The following is a 9,754-nucleotide window of genomic DNA, read 5'->3' on the forward strand; positions in this document are numbered from 1 at the left end:
TGTCCTTTCGTTGTACTGGAAATAACATTCCCCGCTCTCTCACTTTAATATATTTTTTATATATAAAATATACATAAAATTTTATATAATAATATATTATATATTATATATATTTTATTGTGTGTGTGTTGTGTGTGTGTTGGTGTGTGTGTGTGGGGTTTTTGGGGTTTAGGTTTTGTGTGCGTGTGTGGTGTATACATATATTTTTATCTTTACATTTTATATATATATAATTATTATATATATTAATATTATATATATATATTAAACTATATATTATAATATTTTTTTTGGTTTCTCCCGCATCATCTCACGAGTCTATGTCCACAGGGCTTCGTGCGCTGCACTTTTCCTCTATTGCGGCCCGCCCGTGCTCCAAGAGCTCGTTAGGCGGCGCTGGGTCAATGCAAGATCAGCCGAATGAAAACCTTGCGGGTTTCACAGTCGCTGTAATTACTTCTGCGTATAATGACCTAAAATTTAAAGTTTATGAAACCATTTGTGAACGGAAAAACAAAAATTTTAAATCAAGAAATATTAGATTAGAGTGGAGCCTTTTCCGCCAGGGGTTTCTGCCATCCCTACGCCCCGCAGGAGGCCACAGCGAGATTATAGGGATTCTAAAACGGCAGGGGGACCCGAATGCTGACGAGCGCCGGCGACTCCGCCCTCCACTTGGCATGCACACAGTAAACCCACTGACCGTGAAAAGGCCTCGTAAAAAGCGGAGTGGGCTTCCCTTCGGGGCAACGGAAGGCCCTCCCCCTTGGATACGCGGTGAAAATTCGAAACAACATACAAATTCTTTTGGGTAATCTTTATGGCCTGAGCTCCACTTTTTTCTGATGGTGCGCTTGGTGCTTGGGGCCTTCCGGATTCTTGCCTACTCCCCGGCGGGATGAATATGCGCAGCTTTCAGTGTTGCATTCATGTTGTGCACTACCCCACACACACAACGCACACACACAACACCCCACCCCACACACCACCCCCAAAAAACCCAAACACACCACACACACACAACACCCCCACCCAATATATATATATATAATTTTAATATATATATTAAAATTTTATATAAAATATATATCTGTGTGGTTGTGTGTTGTGTGTGTGTGTTGTGTGTGTGTGTGTGTGTGTTGGGGTTGGTGCTGTGTGTGTATGTTTTATTATTTTAACCCTTTTAATATTATTAAATTATATATATATATATATAATATATATTATAATATATACTATACATACACACACGACACACCACCCACACACCCAAAACCACAACACCAACACCCACCCCACCCACACCATAATATATTATATTATATATATATATATAATATAAAATAAATAATCATATATGTGTGTGTGTGTGTGTTGGGGTGTGTGTGTGTGGGTTTTTGTGTGTGTGTGTGTGTGTGTGGGGTGGTGTGTTTGCGTGTGTGTGTGTTGTGTTGTGCACACACATTTAAAAAGCAACACGAAATCTGCGCTATTCTACCGCCAGGGGGTGGCAAGAATACCGGGAAGGCCCAAAACACCAAGCGCAGCCCTCAGAAACAGTGAGCCTAGGCCAGAAGGGACTTACCCCCACCCAATAAATTTGCTATGTCTGCTTTCTGAACTTTCACCGCGATACCAAGGGGTGAGGCCTTTCTGTTCCCCAACGAGTCCCCCCGTTTTTTTTCGAGGCCTTTCACGGTCATAGGTTACTGCTGGCACTGCCCAAATGGAGGGGGGAGTCGCCGGCGCTCGTCACTGCATTCAGGGCGCCTCTGCCGCCTTTTAAAACCTAAATCTCGTGTGGCCTCCTGCGGGGGCGTAGTGGATGGCGAAATCCCCGGGGGAAAAAGCTCCCCTACTATCAATATTTCTTGATTTTATATATTTTTTGATTTCCGTTCACTAATGGTTCTAACATTAATTTAGTCTTATACGCAGAATATTTTCACACGCATGGAAACCTCAAGCTTCACCTTCGCGATCTTGCTTGACCTCAGCGCCGCCAACGAGCTTTTGGACTCCCACGGGCGTGGCCTGCAATAAGGCCATGCAGCGCCGAACCCTGTGGACATAGACTCGTAGATATGCGGGGAAAAAAAAAAGATATATTATAATATTAATATAATATAATAATATATTTTAAATATTATATTATATATATTATATATATACAAATTTTAAAAAGAAAAAATATTTTTATAACACACACCCGCACACAAACACCTACACCCACACACACACACACACACCACACACACACACCACACACCCCATATAAATAAATAATATATTATATAATATATATATTATATATATATATAAAATTAATTTTAAATATATTAAAGTGAAGACGAGGAATTTTTTTTTCCCATCACTGAAAGGACAGATAGTTTGACATTAAAATTGCGTTTTCCCAAAGGTTTCATTTCGCGTGAGCTTAGCGTGCATTACAAATAAAATAAGTTTCGAAACTGTTGCTTCTATAAAAGCCAAAATTTTGGCAATTTTTAGTAATAACAAAAATATTAGTCAAGTCTGCGCTGCTCGCCCAAAGCGCCTCCCCTCTGACCAACACTATGCCTTCAGGAATTAAAAAAAAAGTGAAATATACATCTGGAGTCAAATTAGTGGGGCAACACCCGGTTTTCCTTTTTGGGGACATGACTCACTTTTTTTGCAACGTCCCAAAAGAACAAAAAAGAAAAAAAAAGAAAATTCGACAAAAAAAATATAAAAGTCTGAGAACTGTTCCAGTATGTCCAAAATTTTTCTCCTTGAATGAGTGGTTCTTCCATTCGTATTAAAATACTGTGCTTTTTCTGTACCTTTCTGGCCCGAAATGACTCTCTGCTTCTAAGTTCACGCCATTTCTACAGTCTACGCCACCCTCCGCGTCCCTCTCTGCCCCATCTTCGGAGCTGTTGACATGAAAAGGCTTCCTGTACACACACACACACACAAACACGCAACAACACACACACCACACACACACACAAACAACTACCCCCACACCCCCAACACAAACAAGAAATACACCACACCCACACACACAAAAAGCATACACACCACCCACACAAAAACAGCTAAACACACCCACAACACAACAAGCATACCACCACACACCACACACACACACCTCACACACCCACCACACACACATAAAAAAACAACACCAAAACCCTGTAAAAATGTCTTGGGGTGGTTTTGGAAAAATGTATTATGCCATACATTGTTCCAACACCACCCAAGACACTTGTACACGTGGTTTTCACCAGCAAAAGACACGCACAAATTGCTACATTGTGTGAACCAAAATGAAATTGCATAAAAAATTCGAAAAAAGACCGGGTGCCGACTGCAACGTGACCACCAACTACTAACTATCGACTTTAAAAAAGACTCAAAAGATGGAGCGTCCAACCCCACCTCTAAAGTCGACTACAAAACTTTAAATAAAAATACAAATTGCAGTGCAAAAAAATTTGAAATACTAAATAAATGTGAAAAATAAACCCAAAGATTGTGGGAAAAAGGGAAAAAGAACTTTTGCTGACCTGCTAAGAAATATCCCAAAAAAGAAAGACAATTCCCCCTGGTATCTGAAAAAAAAAAGTGAATTGAAAACAAAAAGATCCCTAAAAAAAAAAGGGTTAAAATAATCCTTGAAAAAGAAATTTACAAAAACAAATAAAAAAATTTAAAGATTATTGCGAAAGATAAAGGAAAAATTTTTAAAATTTAACTTTCCAAGAAGGGGGAAAACTGTTCTTAAATAAGCAACTAAAGACCTCCCAAAGGAGTAAAAAACATCACACGAAAAATTTAACCTCAAGGGACACTATCAAAACTGAAGATGGACTTTTTTTTATGTAGGGAAAAAAAGTAAAGATAGAGGAATATTTTGTTCCAACTTATACAAAAAGAATAAAAAATCTAAAAACAACATTATTGACCATACGCGAGGAAAACCACCGCCACTGCTGGACGAAGTTACAAAAACCCTAAAAAAAATAAAGAATAACAAGACCCCCAATAGATGAAAAAAAAGCAGAACTAATTAAAAAATGCTTGGGGAAAAATGTTGAATACTTCTTCTACAAAATCTTCAAAAATTGGAATGAAAAATGGGCCCGAAGACTGGGTAAAAACAGTCCCTTTTCTCCCATACCTAAAAAGGTACGCACTCCAAAGCAAAAATAATAGGGCAATTGCCTTTAAAAGTCACAGCACAAAAATTTTTTGAAAATTATTGCTGAAAAATGAAATTGAAGTTTAAAGAGGGAAAATTTCAGACGAACAAACAGGTTTTTGCCCTGGAAAAAGGGACAGAAACCAGATTCTAATTTAAAATTGATCATAGAGAAAACAAGAACATCAAAAAAGACCTATACCTGTGTTTTTCATCGATTATGTAAAGCTTTGTACTGTTTATCACGATATCCTCTGGGAAAAACATGAGATTGAAATTTCCCCCCAAAAAAATCATCCAATTAATAAAAGCCCTTGTATACCAACAACAGCGCTGTAAAACCACTTTTGGGGGTTAAAAGAAGGTTCGAAGTCAAACAAGGAGTAGACAGGGTTGCATTTTGTCTCCGCACCTCTTAAAATATATTCTGAAACAATTATGAGAGTGCTCTAGAGAATTTTGAAGGGCTGTGGTTTGGAGGATACAAAAAATAAAACTGAGGTACGCCGATGATATAGTTTTGATTGCCAGCAGTATCACTGAAATACACAACTACTAGTAAATTGAGAAAAAGCGAAAGGGGTGGCTTATTTCTTAATGCCAAAAAAACTAAGATCTGAAAATTCAAAAATCCGGGAAAGACAATGATGAACATTTACAATCAATGGGAAAGATTGTGGAAATGTGAAAGAGTTCACTTATCTTGGAGCTGTTTTAAATAAAAACATATGATATTCCCGAGGTAAAAAAAGAATTACCATTGCCAAAAGCGCCACAATTGCTCTCAAAAAACCCTCTGGAAAGACCCCCGAAGCCTTACCTTACGGGCAAAGCTGAGTTTTTTAACCATTAGTTTTCCCCCTTGCATCATATGGTTTTTGATTTGGGGGGTTTTTAAATAATAGCAAGAAAAAGATCAAAAGTTTTGAAAAAGTTGTGTTACACGAGTACTGCGCATTAGCTGGGCAGAAGAAAACGAAGATGGTGTGAGAAAATAAAATTGTTGGGGGGGGGGCCCACGTTTGGGCGTCTTGAACAAGAGGAAATTAAAGTTTATTTGGGCAGGGAATAGAATAAAAGTATTGAGAAAAAAATTCTGACAGGAGGTGTGGGAAACAAGGAAGGGCAAAAAGAAGACAAGACTGAGCGACAATATCAAAAATATTTCGGGCTGTCGATGTATAAGGGAAAAAAAAGCGTAAATCGAGTTTAGTGGGGAAAGATGGTGGGAGGTCCCCGGCTGCTCAAACATGAGCATCCGTTATTGGATTTTATATATATATATATAATAATATATATATATATCACACACACACATGATTTAATATAATTTTTAGTATATATATATATATATTTCTATATATATTATTATTAAAATTATATAAAATATAATATATAAGGGGGGGCAGGGAGCATTAGCGAAAGTTGAGAAAGGATGAGTGAAGACAGAGAAAAGAGGAAAACAGGGAGGGATAGAACAACGCCGAGACCAAAGGGAAAAACGGAAGAAGGAGGGGGGAAAACCTTAAAAAATTCTCTGCCCAGTAAATTTTTTCTTAAAAAAACGGGAAGGGGAACAAAAAATAACAGGCAAGTAATGAATGTTTAAATACTTCCCCAAAAAGGGAAAATAGTACCTTAAGTGTTTTTTGCGAAAGCAGTTTCCAGAATTCCCCCTACGTTGCTGATTCTGCTTTTCCTTTTGCCCTCTTCCTCCTCTCCCAATCCTCGCTTTGGCAATCTGTGAGGAGGATTTTCTGCTTTGGGGGTTTTTTATGTTATAAAAGGGGCCTAGCGGCCAGAGAAGAAGGGAAAGACGATCCGACTAACGATAACATAAAGCTGATGTATCAGTGTATGTTCAATCTTATAGGGGATACTGCATAAACTATGCACTATACATGCATGAAAACTGGGCACGTACATTTTGTCTTTTAAAAATATATATATTAATATTATATATTAATATATATTATATATATATTATATTTTATATATAATTATATTTTATTTTTTTATTTATTTATTTTATATATACATTATTTTAGCAGAAGAATGTTTGGGGGAAAACTTTGCCCGGTATTCTGAGATGCAATGGAAAGTAGTTGCTACAGTCCCATCAACCCCTTTCTCCTTCCCCGAGAGGGGTAACCATACCCCTCAACAGGTCAGGGGGAAAAGGCACCAGCCTGCCAGATGGCAGTCAAGACTGCATGCAAGCCCCCTCCATAGGTTCATCCCCAGCCCTTTAGAATTTTAGCAGGAAAATCACATATGCCCGTGGCTTTCCCACATTTTACTTGGGAAATCGCCATCCTGACCTCCTTTTGGATAGGAGGTTCCTCGCTGATAGGGGGGTCCGGGACAGGTATACGACCCCCTTGCATTAAGCTAATTGTTGGGGGGCTACTTGGGACAACCCGCTCAAAAAACTCAGCCCAATGTTCATGTACCCAACATGATCTAGATGATCCGTCCATCCCCTTTTATCGGACTGCGTCATCTGCGAGGAGGGCTTAGAATTCGGCTTTCTCTGGCTTGGTAGGCAGGGTGAAGTCATTTACCAAGAAATGGCTTCACCTCCTCAGCAAGATTCCTGATGAACTGTTCCTTGTCTCTTATCAGCACTGTCCAAGCACTACACACCAAAGAGTGACGCAAGTCCCAATTACCATTCAGCCGAGCCATGTGACGTGCTTCATTGGCCTCCAAAGTCTCCAGGGAGATGAAATTCTGCCTTGCCCTCAGGTGTATGCCAATGGACTCCTGCACTGCTTTGAGCGTTTACCTTGAAAAGAGCCAAGACAACTGGGTCGTCAGGTTTTCAAGTTCTGTGAATCGATCAGAGACTGCTGTGGTGAACCCATAGGCACACTCGCCCCCCCTTAGTCTGTCCAAGTAAACACCCTAGAGTGGCCACTGGAGGACAAGGAGTTTTGAAGTGGATCCTTGGGGTAGCCACTACTAACCTATGGTCAGTGCCACAGAACTCGGCACTCCGGTAAACACTGCAATTCTGGAGGATCTTCCATCGTGTGCTAACGAGAATGTGGTCGATCTCCACTATACCATGTCCACCTATGCGGGTTGGAGCACTGATGCCAGGAGCCAGAAATCCTCATTCTATGGGCACACAATACTACATTGGAAGCACAGAGAGGCTGTTCTTACTGCGTGGGCAATCAGCTCACAACGCATGGTTGCTGAAAGCCCTTGATCACAGCCAATAACCGCATGAAGTCACCAGAACAATGCATTTAGCTCAGTGGCATTAGTCTGCCATGGATGCAGTTTGCATAGAACCTCTTTCACATCAAGTGTTGCAAACTCAGCTAGGAGATGTATCCACATCAAAAGAGACTGAAACCAAAAGCATTTTTCAGTCTCAATGCCACATCCCCCCATCAACCGGGTGTTACCGAAGGTTGAATTGGCGGGAGAGGGTTAAAAGCTACTCCCGGAGGTATGACCTTGCCCTGGCCCTGACCATAGTAGGTGACCCCCCTGGCACTGTCGTCCCAGGTCTTCTCACCTCCGACAGGACCACCTCAACCCCCCACCACCCAATTCCCCCCATAGCAGAGGTCTGCTCGTCCTGCCAAAAGGACCAATGCCTAAGGTTAAACCTGGGGCGTCGCTCCGGGTGAACCTACCTTGCCCCCCCCCGCCGACGCTGCTCCAAAATAAAGGGGATCGGCGGCTTGGAGCCACCGTCCCCCGGGGGGGTTTCCTGAGCATAGTCCCATAAACTTCATGGTGGTTGGCGCCTCCCATGATGCAGGTAGGCAAGAAACTCTCGCCCCCATCCTGCCCCCAAAAATTTTGCCCTCCCAATGGGACCCCCCACCCCTCGCTCTCCAGGTGGGGGGGCAGCACCCCTTCCCCCAGCATACCCTCTACTTTGGCTATTACCAGTGATTTATCTGAGGGGAAGGGGGCTTGCCCCCCCCCCTTGACCCGCTTTAAACCCCCCAGGGGCAAAGGGGGCACGAGTTGAAACGGAGTCGGGGATGTCCACCCTGGTGGGCCTGGCTCATACCTCTGGGGCCTCCTGCGCCCCGAGATCCCCACATTTAGCCGGGAACTGCAAGGTGCCCAGTATCCATGTGTCCCCATGGGGGGACTGCAGAAGTCTCGATGAGGGGATTTTGTGAACTGGCAGGGAGGCTTATGCAGAGCTACTCCTTTTTTCCCCTAAGCTAGCCTGCGGTGACAGATGCAGTGGGGGGGCATCAAGCACTTAACCTATCTGGGTACCACACTATCGGCTCCATCCCCCTGAGCATGTTATAAAGTAATAAATAAATAAATAAATTATATAATAAATAATATATATATATATTATAATATAAACCAAAATCTAATATATATATATTAATATATATCTAATATATAATATATATATATAATATATTATTTTGCGTGTGTGTGTGTGTGTTTGTGTGTGTGTGTGTGTGTGTGTTTTTGGTGGTGTGTGGGGTGTGTGTGTGGTGTGTGTATTTGTGTGGTGGTTAATTACATCTATATAAATTTATATATGTGTTTATAAAATATCGTTTTTATTATTCCTAATAGATTATATAAAAAATTTATTTATAAAAAAAAAACAAATTTATATTAAAAATATAATATATATATATTTTATATATATAATTTTTAAAATATATATTATTAAACCTGTTTTTTACATCATTGTATTTTGAATTATTAATTCTATTCATACCTTTTCTACTTTTCCAACATGAATGGGTTCATCTTTCTACATTTTCTAAAGAAAAACGGTTCATATATTTACATGCAAAGCATTGAGTTAGATTAATTTTTTATTCATAGGGCCAATTTTACTATCATAATAAATAAAAAAAAACCAAATAGGAACCACTTGCTTCACAAAGGGGGGTTTAGTAGGCATAAGGACCCCTAAGATTTTCTCCCTGTCTGGTAAAAAGGAAGAGTTAGGTTTCCCCGTATCATTACTAAATTTCACTATATGTACCCAAAACGCCGCAGAGTTCACTTTAAAAACTCTCTCTGTAAAAAAATTTGTATGAAAAAAAACAAAACCCCCCGCAGAATTCGCAGTGGCAGAAACCCCCAGAACCCAGGGCCCCTCCTTGGGTAAAATTCCCAAAGTGGGCAGTAGTGGCCTTTCACATTGTACTTTTTACTTGCCAAAAACTATCATTCCTTTTAAAGGGAAAGTGTTTTTAAAAAAGCCCTGAAATTACCTCTTCTATACCTATATCTATTTAAACTACTATTGATGTGTGTGTGTGCCAACGCACACCACACAGAACACACAGCACGCACACACACACCCCACACCCCCATCACACACATAAAACACCACACACCACACACATACACACCCAAAATATATTATATATATATATAAATATATATATATTTATCTATGTATATATAAATATATATTTTAAAATATTTGTGTTTGTGGTGTGGTGTGGTGTGGTGTGTGTGTGGTGTGGTGTGTGTGTGTGTGGGTGAAAAACCTTATTGTCTCAAGTAGGCCCCTATTTCTTCATAAATGCATTTCTTGCGTTAAAC

The sequence above is a fragment of the Penaeus monodon genome, chromosome 41 (assembly GCF_015228065.2).
Source record: "Penaeus monodon isolate SGIC_2016 chromosome 41, NSTDA_Pmon_1, whole genome shotgun sequence".
Classification (NCBI taxonomy): Eukaryota; Metazoa; Arthropoda; class Malacostraca; order Decapoda; family Penaeidae; genus Penaeus; species Penaeus monodon.